The 20,000-nt window shown below is 38.3% G+C and overlaps 2 long non-coding RNA genes across 2 annotated transcripts in view; both read right to left on the reverse strand.

Moving 5' to 3' along the window:
* LOC133543363 (uncharacterized) overlaps positions 1-5,111 on the reverse strand; it is a 106,572-nt gene extending 101,461 nt beyond the window's left edge. The window contains exons 1-2 of the long non-coding RNA XR_009804360.1: positions 5,033-5,111; positions 330-394 (exon numbers count right to left, since the gene is read on the reverse strand). This is a non-coding gene — a long non-coding RNA (uncharacterized LOC133543363). The remainder of the gene's footprint in view (positions 1-329; positions 395-5,032) is intronic.
* A 1,437-nt stretch (positions 5,112-6,548) lies between these two features.
* The window catches only part of LOC133543776 (uncharacterized), an 18,137-nt gene continuing 4,685 nt past the window's right edge, over positions 6,549-20,000 (reverse strand). Inside the window, exons 2-3 of the long non-coding RNA XR_009804522.1 lie at positions 17,593-17,785; positions 6,549-6,691 (exon numbers count right to left, since the gene is read on the reverse strand). This is a non-coding gene — a long non-coding RNA (uncharacterized LOC133543776). The remainder of the gene's footprint in view (positions 6,692-17,592; positions 17,786-20,000) is intronic.

The raw sequence follows: 20,000 nt of genomic DNA on the forward strand, positions 1-20,000 counted from the left end.
CTTCCAAGCGGTGTCTGTAGCAGGGCAGTAAAACGGTTGATCAAACAAAACAGAAGTCATGTAGCTGCAGAAGCTAGCTCTCCAATCAGCTAAACAGACTCAATAACTCCACTTTGACGTTTTGGTGAATTTACTGAGAAATTTGTGAAAGTGAAACAATACGTTAATAATACTAACATAGACACTCGTAAATGTGTTTTGATGCTAACAACGCTAGCCTGATTATATTACGATAGCAGGTACAAATATGCTTAAAAGTACTCGTACAGACATCAGACATGGGACTGTTGAGTAGGTATGGACAGTTTTAGTTATATTGAAAAACTTACAAATGTCGCTTGGAGTGATGAATGAAGAATCCATACGAGTAGGAACGCTATGGACGGCTTGAAGACTGGAAAAAAAAAAAAGCACTGTCGGTAAATGGAACGAGACTGCAGCAAGTGAAGTGAGCAAACTTGTCCAAAAGATGGCGCCAAAGCACAAACAATAAAACAATATATAATAAAAACATTTTTTAAATAAATCAATAATTTCCAAGTTAAAAAACATATTTTCTTCCTCAATTAAAAAAATAATTTGCAAATGTAAAAAAGGGGAAAACGATTCACACGTTACATTTTTTTTCTTGAATCAAAAATAGGTTTCGCAAGTAAAAAAAACGTTTTTTCCGCGAGTGAAATTTTTTTTTCGCAAATACAAAAACAATATTATGCAAATTAAAAAAAGATTGGCAAGTAATAAAAATATTTACTTTATAAAAAAATATATATTTCCGAGTAAAAATAATATTTTTCATATTAAAAAACTATTTGCAAGCAAAAAAAACTATTTTCTTCAATAAAAAAAACAATTGGCAAGAGAAACAAATATTTTCTGCAAATAAAAAAACGATTGGCAAGTAACAAAACAATTTTATGCAAATGAAAAAAAGATTGGCACGGAATAAAACCATTTTCTTTCATTAAAAAAAAATTTGCAGGTAAAAATGTATTTTCACTAAATAACTAAAGGATTTACTAGTATAAAAAAAACATTTATTCAAGTAAAATAAAATTTGCCAGTAAATACAATAATTTTCTTCAATCAAAAATTGATTTGCATAAAATCAATGATGCACAAGTCAAGCGTACATGTAATTTTGAAATCCACCAGGAAAGGTGGTGCTGCTGAGTCAATCTTAGCTGTCATGGTTGATTTTATTTGCGCATGGTGCCATCCGCCAAACATAACAAAGAACAGGAAGCAGGGTGGGAAGTAAAATGGGGGACAAAAAAGAGAGGAAACCTGCTCAACCTGTAAGTTGACAAATTGATTTGATCAACCCCTTGTTGTAAACCATGTATAATATTTAATAATGTCATGTTGTTGTATTGTTGTTGTCAGCTGGGAAGACAAACAGACAGGACAAGCCTTCAAGTGACTCAGCAGCGACACCTGTGGTTGTGGAGTGACAATTACGCAGGAGTGTGGATCGCGCAGGGTGGAATATTACTGACAAAAATTTTAACTTGTAGATAATTGATTTTTTTTTTTTTTTTTTTACTTGTAAATCGTTATTTTTTTTAAAATAAAGATGATTGTTTTTATACTTGGGAACCGTTTTTTTACTTGCAGAACATTTTTTTTAGTTGTGAATCGTTTTATAACTTGCAGATAAAGAAATGCTTCATTACAAATTAGTTTTTACTTAATTTACTGTTGTGCGGTCTGTGGGACCCTTTTTCATTTTTTATTTTGTGGCTTTTAATGCCTCACAATCAAACACTTTCATGTTAAAATACTGAACAGAGTTTTATTGGGATAAGGTAAACATCTGTTCAGTATTTTTACATAAAAGTGTAAAAGCCATAAAATAAAACATTAAAACAGGTCCCACAGACCCGAACACTTAATTGGGAATTGTTTTTTTCACTTCAAAAAATATTTTTTTACTTACAAATCGTTTTTTTTTTCATTTGAAGAAAATGATTTTATTACTTGCCAATCTTTTATCCATTTGGATAAAATAATTTTTCTATTTCCAAATCGTTTTTTTTAGTTTCAGAAAATAGTTTTAGTTGCGAATCCTTTTTTTAATTAAAGAACATTGTTTTTACACTTGTGAATCGTTTTTTGTATTTGTAGAAATGTATTCATTTTAGTTGCAAATCTTTTACTTGGGGAATATAGTTTTTACTTGCAAATCATTTTTTGATGGAAGAAATTGGTTTTAATGCTCGCCAATCTTTTTTTTATCATTTGCCTACAAATGTTTTAATATTTGTGAATTGTTTTTTTTACTTGCTGAAAATTCAGGATTTTTTTTGGTTGCAAATCATTTTGTAATTGAATTCAATTGATTTAATGATTGCCAATCTTTTTTTAATTGCATTCAATTGTTTTTATATTTGAGAATTGTTTCTTTTTTACTTGCAGAAAAATTGTGGGGGTTTTTTTTTTTAGTTGCCAATCGTTTTTTTAATTGAATGAAATAGTGTTTTTACTTGCGAATGAATTGAAAAATGTATTTCACTTACTAATAATGACAACGTAACACAAAAAGTCATGCCTTGTTCCGCAAGAAAAAAAAATACAATCAATTTAGAAAATTAAATGATGTGTAGCTCGATACATTTATTTGCTTCGCATTTCATTTTTCAAGCGTTATCCCTGGCACATATTTATCATTTATTCAGTTTTCTCTTCTTTCCTTATGTCTGCGTGTTACACTCTCTGGTTAATGTGTTTAATATATGGATATGATTATTTTCATAAACATCTGTAATATTACTTCTGAAATAAAGGTTTTCAAAAATCAAACATCACACAGCAGTCGGCCTCCTATGACGTCATCACCACTCTTCAGACATGACGCCTCCACAAATATTCAATCTGTTACATTTATGAGCATCAAATCATGAATAATTCTTAGTAAATGATGACATCCATTTTGTCAATACCGACTCCTGTTGAACTCATTTAAGATGTTTACTGTAAAAGGAGACATACACTAATAAAAGAATGCCAATATGACTTCAATGCAACACTAAATAACTTCAATGCAATAATAATGAACTTCATTCATCCATCCATCCATTTTCTACCGCTTATTCCCTTCGGGGGCGCTGGAGCCTATCTCAGCAACAATCGGGCGGAAGGCGGCGTACGCCCTGGACAAGTCGCCAACTCATCACAGTAATTCACTTCAATGCAACACTAAACAACTTCAATGCAACAGTACATAACTTCAATGTAACACTAAATAACTTCAAAACAACAGTAAATAACTTCAATGCAACAATAAATAACTTCAATGCAACAGTAAATAACTTCAATGCAACAATAAATAACTTCAATGCAACAGTACATAACTTCAATGTAACAATACATAACTTCAACGTAACACTAAATAACTTCATTGCAATACATAACTTCAACAAAACACTAAGTAACATCAATGCAACAGTACATAACTACAATGCAACAGTAAATAACTTCAATGCAACACTAAATAACTTAAATTCAACAGTACACAACTTTAATGGAACGCTAAACAACTTCAATGCAACAGTAAATGACTTCAATGCAACAGTACATAACTTCAATGCAACACTAAATAACTTCAATGCAACAGTAAATAACTTCAATGGAACACTAATTAACTTCAATTCAACATAAAATAACTTCACTGCAACACTTAAATAACTTCATTCCAACACTAAATAACTTCATTGCAATACATAACTTCAACAAAACACTAAATAACTTCAATGCAACACTAAATAACTTCAATGCAACACTAAGTAACTTAAATTCAACAGTACACAACTTTAATGGAACGCTAAACAACTTCAATGCAACACTAAATGACTTCAATGCAACAGTACATAACTTCAATGCAACAGTACACAACTTCAATGTAACACTATATAACTTCAAAACAATGGTAAATAACTTCAATGTAACACTAAATAACTTCAAAACAACAGTAAATAACTTCAATGCAACAATACATAACTTCAATGTAACACTAAACTTCAAAACAACAGAAAATAACTTCTATGCAACAGTAAATAACTTCAATGCAACAGTACATAACTTCAATGTAACACTAAACTTCAAAACAACAGAAAATAACTTCTATGCAACAGTAAATAACTTCAATGCAACAGTACATAACTTCAATGTAACAATACATAACTTCAACGTAACACTAAATAACTTCATTGCAATACATAACTTCAACAAAACACTAAATAACTTCAATGCAACAGTACATAACTTCAATGCAACACTAAGTAACATCAATGCAACAGTACATAACTACAATGCAACAGTAAATAACTTCAATGCAACACTAAGTAACTTCAATTCAACAGTACACAACTTTAATGGAACGCTAAATAACTTCAATGCAACACTAAATGACTTCAATGCAACACTAAATGACTTCAATGCAACAGTACATAACTTCAATGCAACAGTAAATAACTTCAATGCAACACTAAATGACTTCAATGCAACAGTAAATAACTTCAATGCAACACTAAATAACTTCAATGCAACACTAAATAACTTCAATGCAACACTAAATAACTTCAATGCAACACTAAATGACTTCAATGCAACACTAAGTAACATCAATGCAACACTAAATAACTTCAATGCAACAGTAAATAACTTCAATGCAACAATAAATAACTTCAATGGAACACTAATTAACTTGAATTCAACATAAAATAACTTCAATGCAACACTTAAATAACTTCAATGCAACATTAAACAACTTATATTTGGCATCCCAACAAGGCATTGAAACAAAGGCGCTAGCTCGATGCTATTTGACATTGAATTTGTCATAGACATGCTACCGCTTAGCATTGTCCTTCTTATATGGAGATATCAACATGTCCAAAGAGGCCAATTAACTGCAGAAGTAGGATGTACACGACAATAAGTGCAGAAGTAGGATGTACACAACAATAAGTGCAGAAGTAGGATGTACACAACAATCAAAGAGCTGATGTTTAACACAGCTTTTAATACTTACCGGGAAACACTTTGCAGGACTCAACAAAGCAAGAGATTGATATTTCAGAGGCAGTGTAAAATGACTTCCGGACTACGGCAACTCCATTAGGCCAAACATGTTCGTGCAACGTGTTCATTAAATCAGAGGTTCTCAAACTTTTTTCACTGATGGACTCTTGGGAACATTTTTTTAATTCAAGTACCCCCTAATCACAACAAAACATTTTTGGTTGAAAAAAATGAGATAAAGAAGTAAAATACAGCACTATGTCATCACTTTCTGATTTATTAAACTGTATAACAGTGCAAAATATTGCACAATTGTAGTGGTCTTTCTTCAACTAGTTGGAACAAAAGATAAAAGAATAACTAAAAACTTGTTGAAAAATAAACAAGTGATTTAATTATAAATGCAGATTTCTCCACATAGAAGTAATCATCAACTTAAAGTGTCCTCTTTGGGGATTGTAATAGAGATCCATCTGGATTCATCAACTTACTTCTAAACATTTCTTCACAAAAAAAAGAAATCTTTAACGTCAATATTTGACGTGGATGCTTTTTAAAAAAGGCTTAAAAACCCATCTTTTAAAAAGAGCCTTTTTATAGACATGCTGGTTCTAGCTATTGGGCTGTTTCTAGTTTTATATATATATATATATATATATATATATATATATATATATATATATATATATATACACATATATATATATATATTTTTTTAATCTTTTTATTATTATTGCTATTTTTTTACACTGTGGCACTTTGAGGTCGTTTGCTCAACGTAAAGTGTTTTTTTTTTTTTTTTTACAAATAAAATCTATTATTATTTATAATTAGTAGTAGTATTATTATTATATTTATGGAACATGTCCACAAAAAATCTGTCTGTCAACACTGAATATTGCATTGTTGCATTTCTTGTCACAGTTTATGTACTTACATTCATATTTTTTGAAGTATTATTTAATAAATATATTTATAAAGGATATTTGGCCCTGCGATGAGGTGGCGACTTGTCCAGGGTGTACCCTGCCTTCTGCCCGATTGTAGCTGAGATAGGGGCCAGCGCCCCCCGCGACCCCAAAAAGGGAATAAGCGGTAGAAAATGGATGGATGGATATTTGAATTGTTGCTGTTTTTAGAATAGTTTAAAAAATCCCACGTACCCCTTGTCATACCTTCAAGTACCTCCAGGGGTACGCGTAACCCCATTTGAGAACCACTGTATTAAATAACTTCTTGTTCACTGAACACATGCTCATGAAAAATACTTGTATCTGTTATTTTAAATTATAATCATTTTAAAATAATTCATCTCAGTCAAGTTTGTTTTTGTCAGAGAAGAAAAATCCTGTGACCTTTGACCCAAGTGAATCCTGATGAACATCTTGAATCTAATAACAAACATCTTGAATCTAATAACAAATAAGACGTAATCGATCATCATATTCAGTAAATGATGTCAATCACAGTTTATTAATGAACATGGATTCATGTCAACTTTACAGACTTCTTGAAGAAATGTTTGACATTTGTGTAACAGACTGAGTCCAGGAAGTGAAGGATGTGTAAGAAGTGCTTGAGGAAGTGTGTAGAAGTGAACAAACTGCTTCTTCCTGCTCCTTTTCGGACATGTTCACATCCCGTACTGGAAATATTAGGCTGCTTTTTACTGGACATAGAAAACAAATAAAAAAATACATGTTTTTACTAGAAGACGTTGCCAGAATTTGATCATAAAAATACAATAGTTTTACAGCATACACTCTGCATGTGAACTGTGAAGTACTACTGTTTTTTTACAGTAAAATTCTGGTGACAGAATTTTTATTTTTTTTATTTTTTTACGATAACATCTAAGGTTGTTGTTTTCACGGTGATTTAATGTACGTGTAAAAACACTAACACAGTTCGGATTTTTTTTTACGGTAAAATTCTGGTACAGAGCTTTTTTACTGTAAAATCTACTATTGTTGTTTTTGCGGCGTATTACTGGGAATACAAAAATTATACCACAGTTGTCGTTTTTTATTGGTAAAATTTTGGCGACTGAGCTGACATTCTTTTTCCGTAAGGTTGTTGTTTTGACCCAGAAACTGCACCAGACTTTTGTCCCCAGTAAATAAAAGAATACATGTTTACTTTGTACAGTCAGGTGGACGTCAGTCAAACACACATTTATAGCAAGCAGACACTTTAATGACACACATGTAGTTTAATGGAATAAATGTTGCCATCTTAGACAAAACTGAAGTTTGGTAAAAGAATTGGCGGGTGTGGCAGGCCATTTAAAATGATGTGACGGTACATATAAAATGTTTTGGGCCACTTGAAATTATGTAATGGGCCATATAAAACTATGTAATGGGCCATATAAAATGATGTGACAGGCCATATAAAATGATGTTATGGGCCATATAAAATGATTTGGTGGGTCATGTAAAATGATGTGACAGGCCATATAAAATGACGTGACAGGCCATATAAAATGATATGACGGGCCATATAAAATGATGCTATGGGCCATATAAAATGATGTGACGGGCCATTTAAAATGAAGTGCCGGGCCATTTAAAATGATGTTATGGGCCATATAAAACTATGTAACGGGCCATATATAATTTTGCTATGGGATATATAAAATTATGTGACGGGCCATTTAAAATGAATTATGTTATGGGCCATATAAAACTATGTTGTGGGTCATATACAATTATGCTATGGGCTATATAAAATGATGTGGCAAGGTCATATAAAACGATGTGACGGGCCATGTAAAAATAAGCGGCAGGTGATATGTGGCGGTCCATATAAAATGATGTTATGGGCCATATAAAATGATGTGGCGGGCCATATAAAATGATGTTATGGGTCATATAAAATGATGTGAAGGACCATATACAATGATGTGGCGGGCCATATGAAATGACATGACGGGTCATCTAAAATGTTGTGGCAGGTCATATAAAATATGGAATGGACCATATAAAATGATGTTATGGGCCATATAAAATGATTTGGCAGGTCATATAAAATGATGTGACGGTCCATATAAAATGATGTTATGGGCCAAATAAAATGATGTGGCAGGTCATATAAAATGATGTTATGGGAAATATAAAATGATGTGACGGTCCATATAAAATATGGAATGGACCATATAAAATGATGTTATGGGCCATATAAAATGATTTGGTGGGTCATGTAAAATGATGTGGCAGGTTATATAAAACGAAGTGGCAGGTTATATAAAATGATGTGACGGTCGATATATAAAATTATGTTATTGGCCATGTATAATAAAGTGACGGGCCATATAAAATGAAGTGGCAGGTCATATAAAATGATGTTATGGGCCATGTAAAATGATGTTATGGGCCATTTAAAATGAAGTGGCAGGCCGAATAAAATGATTTGGCAGGCCATATAAAATGATGTGACGGGCCATATAAAATGATGTTATGGGCCCTATAAAATGAATTGGCAGGTTGCAACACTGCTTAATTGGCCCCAACCAAGCAAAGGGACGACTGCAGGCTGTTGTTGAAAAGCAAAGGCCATTGAAAACGAACAGGATGCTTGCAGTGGCACGGAAGTGTTAAGTGCAGCATCCTTCCTTGCTTCCTTCCTTCCTTCCTTCCTTGCTTCCTTCACGGCGGCCCGCAGCGCCGAGGCCTTCCTCTTATTATTATTTGCTGACTTCTGATGCGTTTAAGCGCCTTTGAAGGGAATCTTTGGGGAGTTTGGAACGTAAGCGCTCCCTCTCGCCCTGAGATCTTCTTCTCCTTCTTCTTCTCCTTCTTCTTCTCCTTCTCCTTCTCCTTCTTCTTCTTCTCAGACAAAAACTTTCCTGTTAATTAGCGTCGCACCTGAAGGCAGCGTTTTCCACGCCTTCATATTCTTAAAGACGCCGCTTCCTCCTCCTCTGTTTTCTTCTCATCCAAAGCTGCCCTCGGCGTTTTCAGCTTTTTCACATGCAAATTGAGGCCGAGCATCCTCCCGTCCTATTAGGGGCCCCGGCTGGGCCCTCGGAGCCGCCTGCCGCCTTCCCCCCGGAGGCGCTCCGGACCCTCGTTAGCGCTCATCCGTCTCCGCTTCAAAGTCACCGCCACAGTGTCCACAACGGCGCTCAGAGAAGAAGAATACAGACAGGAAGTCACGTCACACAACCAAAATAAAAGCTGTTTCACTCCAGTGCTGGAAAGTCAAAGTCCAGCTGAGATGCTAACAGGTAGCATGCTCACCAGTAACACACTAATAGTACAGTAGTAGTAGTGAAAGTCTACAGTACTGCATCATAGTATATTCAACTCTACATGCTCTTAGTCTCCTATATACTCTTATTTTGGTAATAATGTCTGGTACATGCTCTTACTTTGGTAATATAGTCTAGTACATGCTCTTACTTTGGTAATAGAGTCTGGTACATGCTTTTACTTTGGTAATACTGTCTGGTACATGCTCTTACTTTGGTAATATAGTCAGGTACATAAACATATAGAGGTAGAGAGTCAGTTTGTCACGTGAGTTGACTTCTGACCCCTGCATGGGGGGGGGGGGGGGGGGGGGCTCAGGGGCCCTGCTGGGAGATGCGAGCAGCCCCCCCTCCCTCTGGTCCCCCTGGTGGGCGTGGACCTTGTGAAGGGTCCAGTTAGGCCAGTGTGGGCGGGGCATCATCATCATCATCATCATCATCAATAGAGGGTGAGTGATGTTGGCATGAGTCGTGCTGCCCCCCCCTCCCCCCCCCCTTGTGCCCCCTATGCCCCCACCCCCTCTGCCCGCGTGCATGTTGACTTGGATGATGTCATCACACGCTCCATGGCGGTCAAGGTCTCGGGTGGTGGGCCTGCAGCGCCGGGGTCACGACCTTTCATGTTGTGCTGCTGACTGCCTGCTGGGGTCTGATGATGTCACATGTAGATACAGCCGTCATGTGACTGAATGATGCTGGACTCATGTGGGGCCCCCCATGTGGGGCCCCCCATGTGGGGCCACGGTGGGAAGACCAGCCATGTCCTTTAGTTCTGGGAGCCAATCAGCACGCAGCAGGAGTGGGCAGGGCCAAGAAGACAGAGTAAGAAACATGCTGATGATGATGTACTTGACTCCACAGCATTGTGTCCCACTCGAAGCCCAGGGGACACTTCTGGCCCTCCACCCCATTTCATTTGGCCCTTCACGTCATTTAATGTGGCCCTCCACATCATTTAAAGTGGCCCACTATGTCATTTAATGTGGTGCGCTATGACATTTAATTTGGCCCTCCACGTCATTTAAAGTGGCCCTCCATGTCATTTAACGTGGTGCGCTATGACATTTAATGTGCTGCGCTATGACATTTAATTTGGCCCTACACATCTTTTAAAGTGGCCCTCCACATCATTAAATGTGGCCCACTATGTTATTTAATTTGGCCCACCATCTCATTTAAAGTGGCCCATCATGTCATTTAATGTGGTGCGCTATGACATTTAATTTGGCCCTACACATCTTTTAAAGTGGCCCTCCACATCATTAAATGTGGCCCACTATGTTATTTAATTTGGCCCACCATCTCATTTAAAGTGGCCCATCATGTCATTCAATGTGGTGCGCTATGACATTTAAAGTGGCCCTCCATGTCATTTAACGTGACGCGCAATCATTTAATTTGGCCCTCCACATTATTTAAATTGGCCTGCTATGTCATTTAAATTGGCCCTCCACACCATTTAGAGTGGCCCTCCACATCTTTTAAAGTGGCCCACTATGTCATCTAAATTGGCCCAACAAGTCATGTCATTTAAATTGGCCCATCATGTAATTAAATTTGGCCCTCCACATAATTTAATTTGGCCCTCCGCATCATTTAACTTGGCCTGCTATGTCATTTAAATTGGCCCTCCACATCATTTAAATTTGCCTGCTATGTCATTTAAAGTGGCCCGCCACATCATTTAATTTGGCCTGTTATGTTATTTAAAATGTCCCGCAACATCATTTAAATGGCCTGCTATGTCAATTATTTTGGCCCGCCACATCATTTAAAGTGGCCCGTTATGTAATTTAATTTGGCCTGCCACGTTATTTAATGTGGCTCGCTATGTCATTTAAATTGGCCCACCATATCATTAATGTGACCTCATCATTTCATTTAAAATGGCCCTCCACAACATTTAATTTGGCCTGCTAGTTCATTTAAAATGGCCCATCATTTCATTTAATTTGGCCCTCCACGTCATTTAAATGGGCCTGCTATGTCATTTATCTGGCCCTCCACATTATTTAAGTGGCCTGCTATGTCATTAAAATTGGGCTACCATGTCATTTAACCTGGCCTCATCATATCATTTAAAACTGACCCTCCACGTGATTAAAGTGGCCTGCTATGTCATTAAAATTGGGCCATCATATCATTTAAAATTGGCCCTCCACATCATTTAAAGTGGCCTGCTATGTCATTAAATTTGGCCCACCATGTTATTTAATATGGCCTCATCATATCATTTAAAGTGGCCTGTTATGTCATATAACTTGGCCAACCATGTCATTTAATGTGGCCCTCCACGCTATTTAAAGTGTCATTTTGTGAAAAAGACCCTATAAAATTTTAAAGTAATAAGAAAACGTTTTTATACTATTATTTTTTGTATTGACAGTAACTACATAAAGTACTGAATCCCAATATTGATATGAAATGTCAATAAAATATACTGATTTTTAAAAAGGGAATATGAAATGTACGGCTAAGTCACCAAATTTTTACTGTAAAAGTAAAAGTGATACTGTTTTTTTTTTCATTTACAGTAATGCACCGTAAAAATTAAAAACTATATTTTCTGTAAAAAAAACTACTTGGTTGCTCAATCACCAGAATATTAGTGAAACATTTTTTTTAATTTACAGTCATTCTGTGAAAAAGACCCTGGAAAATTTTACAGTAATAAAAAAAAAAACATTTTTTATTTTATTGTCTTATTTACAGCAACTATGTACTAAATACCAATTTTCATACGGATTATCGATAAAATATACCGGTATTTTAAAGGGAATAGGATTTTTACTGTAACGATAAAAGTGCATTTACAGTACGGCAATGTAGATATATTACATTAGATAGTACTTTATTTATTATGTAAAACGGAAACATCATTTTTCCAGTAATATTGTGAGAAAAAAGGTGAATTTGAGGTGTTTTTTTCTTCCGTTAAAATGTGAGGACTTCCTGTTGGCAGTCGGGGAGCGTCCCTAATAAAGTGTCCCAGCGGGCAGGTGACCTGGGTCTACCTGCCAGTCTCCTCCTGTCAGCCCGTCCTCCGTCCAAAGATAGACTTGTCAAGCGGGACCCGCGGGGTCGCCGGGTCGGGGCAGCTCTTCGCCGGCGTTGACCTTCAGACAGGCCCCGCCCCCCCCCCCCACAGAGACAGGCGCAATAAAGACGTCAGTGGCGGCCGGGCAGGTATTTGTGGTAATTGCCGCCTCGTTTGCGGCTGCTTGTCGGCGTGACGGCGTGCAGTTTATCCCTCTGACAGCTTGGTTAGCGGCGCCCGCACGTGTGAGAGATCACACTTCTTTGCTCGCCTCCAATTGGCGGCAAAGATGACGCCCGCCCGTCCCACAAACTTCATGTTTCCTGCCGGCAGCGCTCTTGTCGCCAGTTAATTATTAATTAAACATGAGCGGGGGTGGGGGGGGGGGGGGGGTCCCTGAGGAGCCCCTAAACAAGCGGAGCAGGTAGCGAGTGTGACCCCTGCTCCCCCGGGGGTCGTCTACGGCCGCAGCGCCGACTCGCTAATGAGCTGTTTGCAGAAGTGGCTACGCAGCGACACTGACCTTTGACCTCCGCCTACACCGTCTGGAGAGCGGCAGGAACCCCCCCCCCCCCTCTTTATCGCACAGTTTCCAGTGGAGTACGGCCCCTCCCCTTTCCTTTCAGAACCAATCCTGTTCTGCTTTCACTTGGAGGAAACTTTCCCAACTTTACTAACTGCAATACAAATAGAGTACTGGCCAATACTGACAACGATCCGCTACGATATCATTCGTCGTTGTATGATTTTGTAGTGTGGAATGTTTGAAAAGGTAACCTGTTTATTATCAACCATCTGGAATGGAACTATGCTGTGTTTAAGTTGACATGCAGTGGACATTTTTATCTGTTTGGCAGAATGACGCGGACACGTTTGTTACTGGACACTTTCTAACCCACTTCTGCCTTCCAGACTTTGGACATGTAAGTAATATGCATCTTTGATTATTTGGTACTTGTTTATATTGCGACGTGTGCTGTCTGACACTGCAATGTTGTTCAAGTAAGTTGAATGACGTGGACACGTTTGTTACTGCGTACATTCTCATACTACCTGGGAAACTTGGAATGTGTAAGTAATATGCAACTAGAATTATTTGGTACTTCTTTATATTGACAAGTGTGCTGTTTTACACCGCAAAGTTGTTCAAATACCATATCTCCTTGAATTGCCGCCGGGTCGCTAATTAATTTAAAACCTATTGTCAGTCCTGCGCTTACCAAAGGCATGCGGTAAAAGTAAGCATGCGCTATTTTTTTTAAAACCTCTTCTCACTCCGGCACTTACCAAAGGTATGCAGTAAAACTTTGAGTGTGATGTAAGCTTGGACCTTAAATCCTACTGAATAGCTCTTAATCTTCTTCCCTTTATGCGATTTCAAATGACCGGTATTGAAATCAGCTTTCTCCATTTTGAAAATGACGACAGAGGAAGTGTCACTCATGACGTCACAAGTTTGACAAGGCGGATAATACTAAGCACGCGCTAATTATTTCGCGAAGCGAGTTTGATCCGGCATTAATTCAAGGCAGGCGCACACTATTCAAGGAAATACGGTAAGTTGAATGATGCGGACACGTTTGTTACTGGATATTTTCTAGCGCGCTTCTCCCTTGGAGACTATGTACGTGTAAGTAATATGCAACTATGAAAATTTGATACGTGTCTATATTGAAATAAGTGCTGTTATACACTGCAATGTGTCACAGTTATTTGATGTCGAACCCCAAGATGCGGAGAAGGAGGCGGGCATGTGGTAAGTAAACATGATTCAATTAAATACTAAGACAAAAACAAAACCAAAAGGGTACAAACAAAAAGCGCGCACGTGGGCGGAATAACAAACTAAGGGTCTTTAGCATAGAAGCTAGCAAGAAACAAAAAAGCGTGGAAGCTAGCGGGTAGCAAACAGGAAAAACTGGAAATGGCTAATGCTAACAGAAACAGCTTACCGCTACGACGACCAGGACAAAATGTAGCACGACAGGAAGTAGCTGTAACAAAACGACACAACAAGAGCGACATGTGGCAACGACAATACAAATGACAACACAATGATCCAGCAACTGACACAAGACACAGCAAGTACAAATAGGAGCGGGCTGATTGGCAACAGGTGTGGCCAGGTGCCAATCAGCTGCAGCTGAGGAAGAACACTGCACTCAGGGAACAAGACAGGAAGCTGACAAAATAAAAGCACTAGACAGGAACTAAGGACAGGAAATACTGAACACAGAGGAAACAGACACATGTAGAGGAAAAAACTAAAACATAAACCAACTGTCAGGGGAAAGGCTGACACAATGTTGTTGAATTAAGTTGAATGATGCGGACACGTTTGTTACTGGACACTTTCTAATACTGCCTTGGAAACTTTGTATGTGTAAGTAATATGCAACTATAATTGATACTTCTTTATATTGACAAATGTGCTGTTTTACACCGCATTATCATTCAATTAAGTTGAATGATGCAGACACGTTTGTTACTGGATACTTTATAATACTGGCTTAAAGACTTTGTGTGTGGAACAATTTCCCTTATGGATCATTAAAATGTGTCTAAGTCTAAGTAAGTAGCATGCAGCTATAATTGTTCAACACTTGTTTATATTGACAAATGTGCAGTTTTACACCGCATTATCATTCAATTAAGTTGAATGATGCAGACACGTTTGTTACTGGATACTTTCTAATACTGCCTTGGAGACTAAGTAATATGCAACTATAATTATTTGGCAGTTGTTTATGTTGACAAATGTGCTGTTTTCCACTGCAATGTTGTGTAAGTTGAATGACGCGGACACGTTTGTTACTGAATACTTTCTAATACTGCTTTGGAGACTTTGTACATGTTAGTGTTATGCAACTATAAATATTTGACACTTGTTTGTATTGACAAATGTGCTGTTTTACACCGTAATGTTGTTCAATTAAGTTGAATGATGCGGACACGTTGGTTACAGGATATTTTCTAACACACTTCTGCCTTGGAGACTATTTATATGTAAGTAATATGCAACTATGGATATTTGATACTTGTTTATATTGAAATAAGTGCTGTTTTACACTGCAATGTTGTTGAATTAAGTTGAATGACGCGGACACGTTTGTTACTGGATATTTTCTAATACTGCCTTGGAAACTTTGTATGTGTGAGTAATATGCAACTATAATTGATACTTGTTTATATTGACAAATGTGCTGTTTTACACCGCATTATCATTCAATTAAGTTGAATGATGCAGACACGTTTGTTACTGGATACTTTCTAATACTGCCTTAGAGACTTTGTGCGTGGAACAATTTCCCTTATGGATCATTAAAGTGTGTCTAAGTCTAAGTAAGTAATATGCAACTATAATTGTTCAACACTTGTTTATATTGACAAATGTGATGTTTTACACCGCATTATCATTCAATTAAGTTGAATGATGCAGACACGTTTGTTACTGAATACTTTCTAATACTGCCCTGGAGACTTTGTACATGTAAGTAATATGCAACTATAAATATTTGACACTTGTTTATATTGACAGATGTGCTGTTTTACACCGTAATGTTGTTCAATTAAGTTGAATGATGCGGACACATTGGTTACTGGATATTTTCTAGCACACTTCTGCCTTGGAGACTATTTATATGTAAGTAATATGCAACTATGAATATTTGATACTTGTTTATATTGAAATAAGTGCTGTTTTACATTGCAATGTTGTTGAATTAAGTTGAATGACGCGGACACGTTTGTTACTGGATATTTTCTAATACTGCCTTGGAAACTTTGTATGTGTAAGTAATATGCAACTATAATTATTTGACAGTTGTTTATGTTGACAAATGTGCTGTTTTACACTGCAATGTTGTGTCAGTTGAATGACGCGGACACGTTTGTTACTGAATACTTTCTAATACTGCTTTGGAGACTTTGTACATGTTAGTGTTATGCAACTATAAATATTTGATACTTGTTTATATCGACAAATGTGCTGTTTTACACCGCATTATCATTCAATTAAGTTGAATGATGCGGACACGTTTGTTACTGGATACTTTCTAATACTGCCCTGGAGACTTTGTATGTGTAAGTCGTAAGCAACTATGGATATTTGATACTTGTTTATATTGACAAATTGTTGTTTCACACTGCAATGTTGTTCAATTAAGTTGAATGACGCGGACACGTTTGTTACTGGATACTTTCTAATACTGCCCTGGAGACTTTGTATATGTAAGTCGTAAGCAACTATGGATATTTGATACTTGTTTATATTGACAAATTGTTGTTTCACACTGCAATGTTGTTCAATTAAGTTGAATGATGCGGACACGTTTGTTACTGGATACTTTCTAACACACTTCAGCCTTGGAGACTTTGTACGTGTAAGCAATATGCAACTATAATTCTTTAATACTTGTTTATATTGACAGATGTGCTATTTTGCACTGCAATGTTGTTCAGTTAAGTTGAATGACGCGGACACATTTGTTACTGGACACTTTCTAATACTGCCTTGGAGACTTTGTACGTGTAAGTAATATGCAACTATGGATATTTGACACTTGTTTATATTGACAAATGTGCTGCTTTACACTGCAATGTTCAGTTAAGTTGAAAATGCGGACACATTTGTTACCGAGTACATTCTAATACTGTCTGGGAAACTTAGTATGTGTAAGTAATATGCATCTATAATTATTTGCTACTTGTTTATATTGACAAATGTGACCGATGCCTCCATCAGCAGTTGAACAAGCTGAAATAAAAACAAAAAGAATAAAAAGATTTGTGTGACGTGCTTTAAGAAGTTAGCCAGCAAACAGATATTGAAAGCAAACTGCCTCTAAGTAATGTTTACTTGCCAACAAAGCAAGCATTTCTTTTTCAAAACGCACTAGCTGGAGGCTAATTTACATTGGATATTGCATATGCATGCTACTGATTAGCATTAGCAATTTTACATGGCGACTTCAACGCCTCCAAATGTTAGTAAAAAGCTGAAACTGGGATGCATGTTAGGACCAAAGAGCTGGTGTGTAATAACTACAATACTTACGTTATGAATGCTGGTGTGTAATAAGTACAATACTTACGCTATGAATGCTGGTGTGTAATAACTACAATACTTACGTTATGAATGCTGGTGTGTAATAAGTACAATACTTACGCTATGAATGCTGGTGTGTAATAACTACAATACTTACGCTATGAATGCTGGTGTGTAATAAGTACAATACTTACACTATGAATGCTTTGTAGGACTCAACAAAAAGATTCTCACCATTGAAGATGTTTCTGTTTGAAACCTGCGCCATTTGACCGGCCGCTGCTCTGGAAGATGATTGCAGTCATTCAAGGAGCCCAGGGACCGCCCTTCCTGATGGAGGGGCGGGGCAGAGCGGGGGCACTCAGACTTTTGGGCCATTTCTGAGTTGAAACGCACGTTGGATAACATCTCGGAGAAGCTTTCCGCTCTGCAAGGCAAAACTGTGATCAATTTAGGAGCCAGAACAGACAAAGCAGCGGAACCACAATAATTAATTCTCCTTCCTCATTTGAGCGAAAGACGTTCTAGAATCCTTTTCCCCTTCTTTAAAACACACCTGGGAAGTTCACTCTGTCCCACGAGGCTTATGGACAGAACACACACCCATGGACAACTACTACTACTACTACTACGCACACACACTCCCCCATAACCACACCTTCACCACTTCATCCCACGGTATGATGCCACTCCATTGCAGGTCTCAACTTTAGTTTGCATTGTAAATATTTGTTCAAGGCTTGGGTGGCGACCCATCAGTCTTTTTGCATGTCTGTACTTGGACGTATTATACTGGAAACTAATTTTAAAGTACTTTTTAAGTGTGACGGCAACAAATTACCTTTCCATTCAACTTAATGGCAAAGACTACTTTATGACCATCTAGTGTCTTGGTTTTGCGACTACATGCAAGTTCTAATTTATAAAACTTGCAAATGAGACTCAAAGGTGTAAGACACAAGTGGACTGCAAAGTTGTTATAAATGTTACACAAATAAGATTTCATGACAAAAAAGTACCAATAATTATACCCGTATTGACTCAAATGTGAAAAGGTACCCGCCCCTACATAGAGTACTGCAATACTTGTGTGTAGTATCATGATACAGTGGCGATGCTTCAATTGATACAAAGGAACAACTGAATCTGCTCCAGCACCAAAGTTTGCTGCAGTGTAAAAAAAAAAGGGCCTTTGTTGGACTTTTGTTTGATGTCTGAATATTTAAAAACAAAACAAAAAAAGATATATTTATATTTTTTTCTCCCAGTTACGAGGGGTGGTGTGCAGAGAATGTTGTGATACGGGAGGCCAAGAAGGATACAGGAGGAGGCCAAGAAGGATACAGGAGGAGGCCAAGAAGGATACAGGAGGAGGCCAAGAAGGATACAGGAGGAGGCCAAGAAGGATACAGGAGGAGGCCAAGAAGGATACAGGAGGAGGCCATGAAGGATACGGGAGGAGGCCATGAAGGATACGGGAGGAGGCCATGAAGGATACGGGAGGAGGCCATGAAGGATACGGGAGGAGGCCATGAAGGATACGGGAGGAGGCCAAGAAGGATACGGGAGGAGGCCAAGAAGGATACGGGAGGAGGCCAAGAAGGATACGGGAGGAGGCCAAGAAGGATACAGGAGGAGGCCATGAAGGATACAGGAGGAGGCCATGAAGGATACAGGAGGAGGCCAAGAAGGATACAGGAGGAGGCCAAGAAGGATACAGGAGGAGGCCATGAAGGATACGGGAGGAGGCCATGAAGGATACGGGAGGAGGCCATGAAGGATACGGGAGGAGGCCATGAAGGATACGGGAGGAGGCCATGAAGGATACGGGAGGAGGCCAAGAAGGATACGGGAGGAGGCCAAGAAGGATACGGGAGGAGGCCAAGAAGGATACGGGAGGAGGCCAAGAAGGATACGGGAGGAGGCCAAGAAGGATACGGGAGGAGGCCAAGAAGGATACGGGAGGAGGCCAAGAAGGATACGGGAGGAGGCCAAGAAGGATACGGGAGGAGGCCATGAAGGATACAGGAGGAGGCCATGAAGGATACAGGAGGAGGCCAAGAAGGATACAGGAGGAGGCCATGAAGGATACAGGAGGAGGCCAAGAAGGATACAGGAGGAGGCCAAGAAGGATGCAGGAGGAGGCCAAGAAGGATACAGGAGGAGGCCATGAAGGATGCAGGAGGCCAAAAAGGATACAGGAGGAGGCCAAGAAGGATACAGGAGGAGGCCAAGAAGGATACAGGAGGAGGCCAAAAAGGATACAGGAGGAGGCCAAGAAGGATACAGGAGGAGGCCATGAAGGATACAGGAGGAGGCCAAGAAGGATACAGGAGGAGGCCAAGAAGGATACAGGAGGAGGCCATGAAGGATACAGGAGGAGGCCAAGAAGGATACAGGAGGAGGCCAAGAAGGATACAGGAGGAGGCCATGAAGGATACAGGAGGAGGCCATGAAGGATACAGGAGGAGGCCAAGAAGGATACAGGAGGAGGCCAAGAAGGATACGGGAGGAGGCCATGAAGGATACGGGAGGAGGCCATGAAGGATACGGGAGGAGGCCATGAAGGATACGGGAGGAGGCCATGAAGGATACGGGAGGAGGCCAAGAAGGATACGGGAGGAGGCCAAGAAGGATACGGG

Source organism: Nerophis ophidion, linkage group LG26 (assembly GCF_033978795.1).
Source record: "Nerophis ophidion isolate RoL-2023_Sa linkage group LG26, RoL_Noph_v1.0, whole genome shotgun sequence".
Classification (NCBI taxonomy): domain Eukaryota; kingdom Metazoa; phylum Chordata; class Actinopteri; order Syngnathiformes; family Syngnathidae; genus Nerophis; species Nerophis ophidion.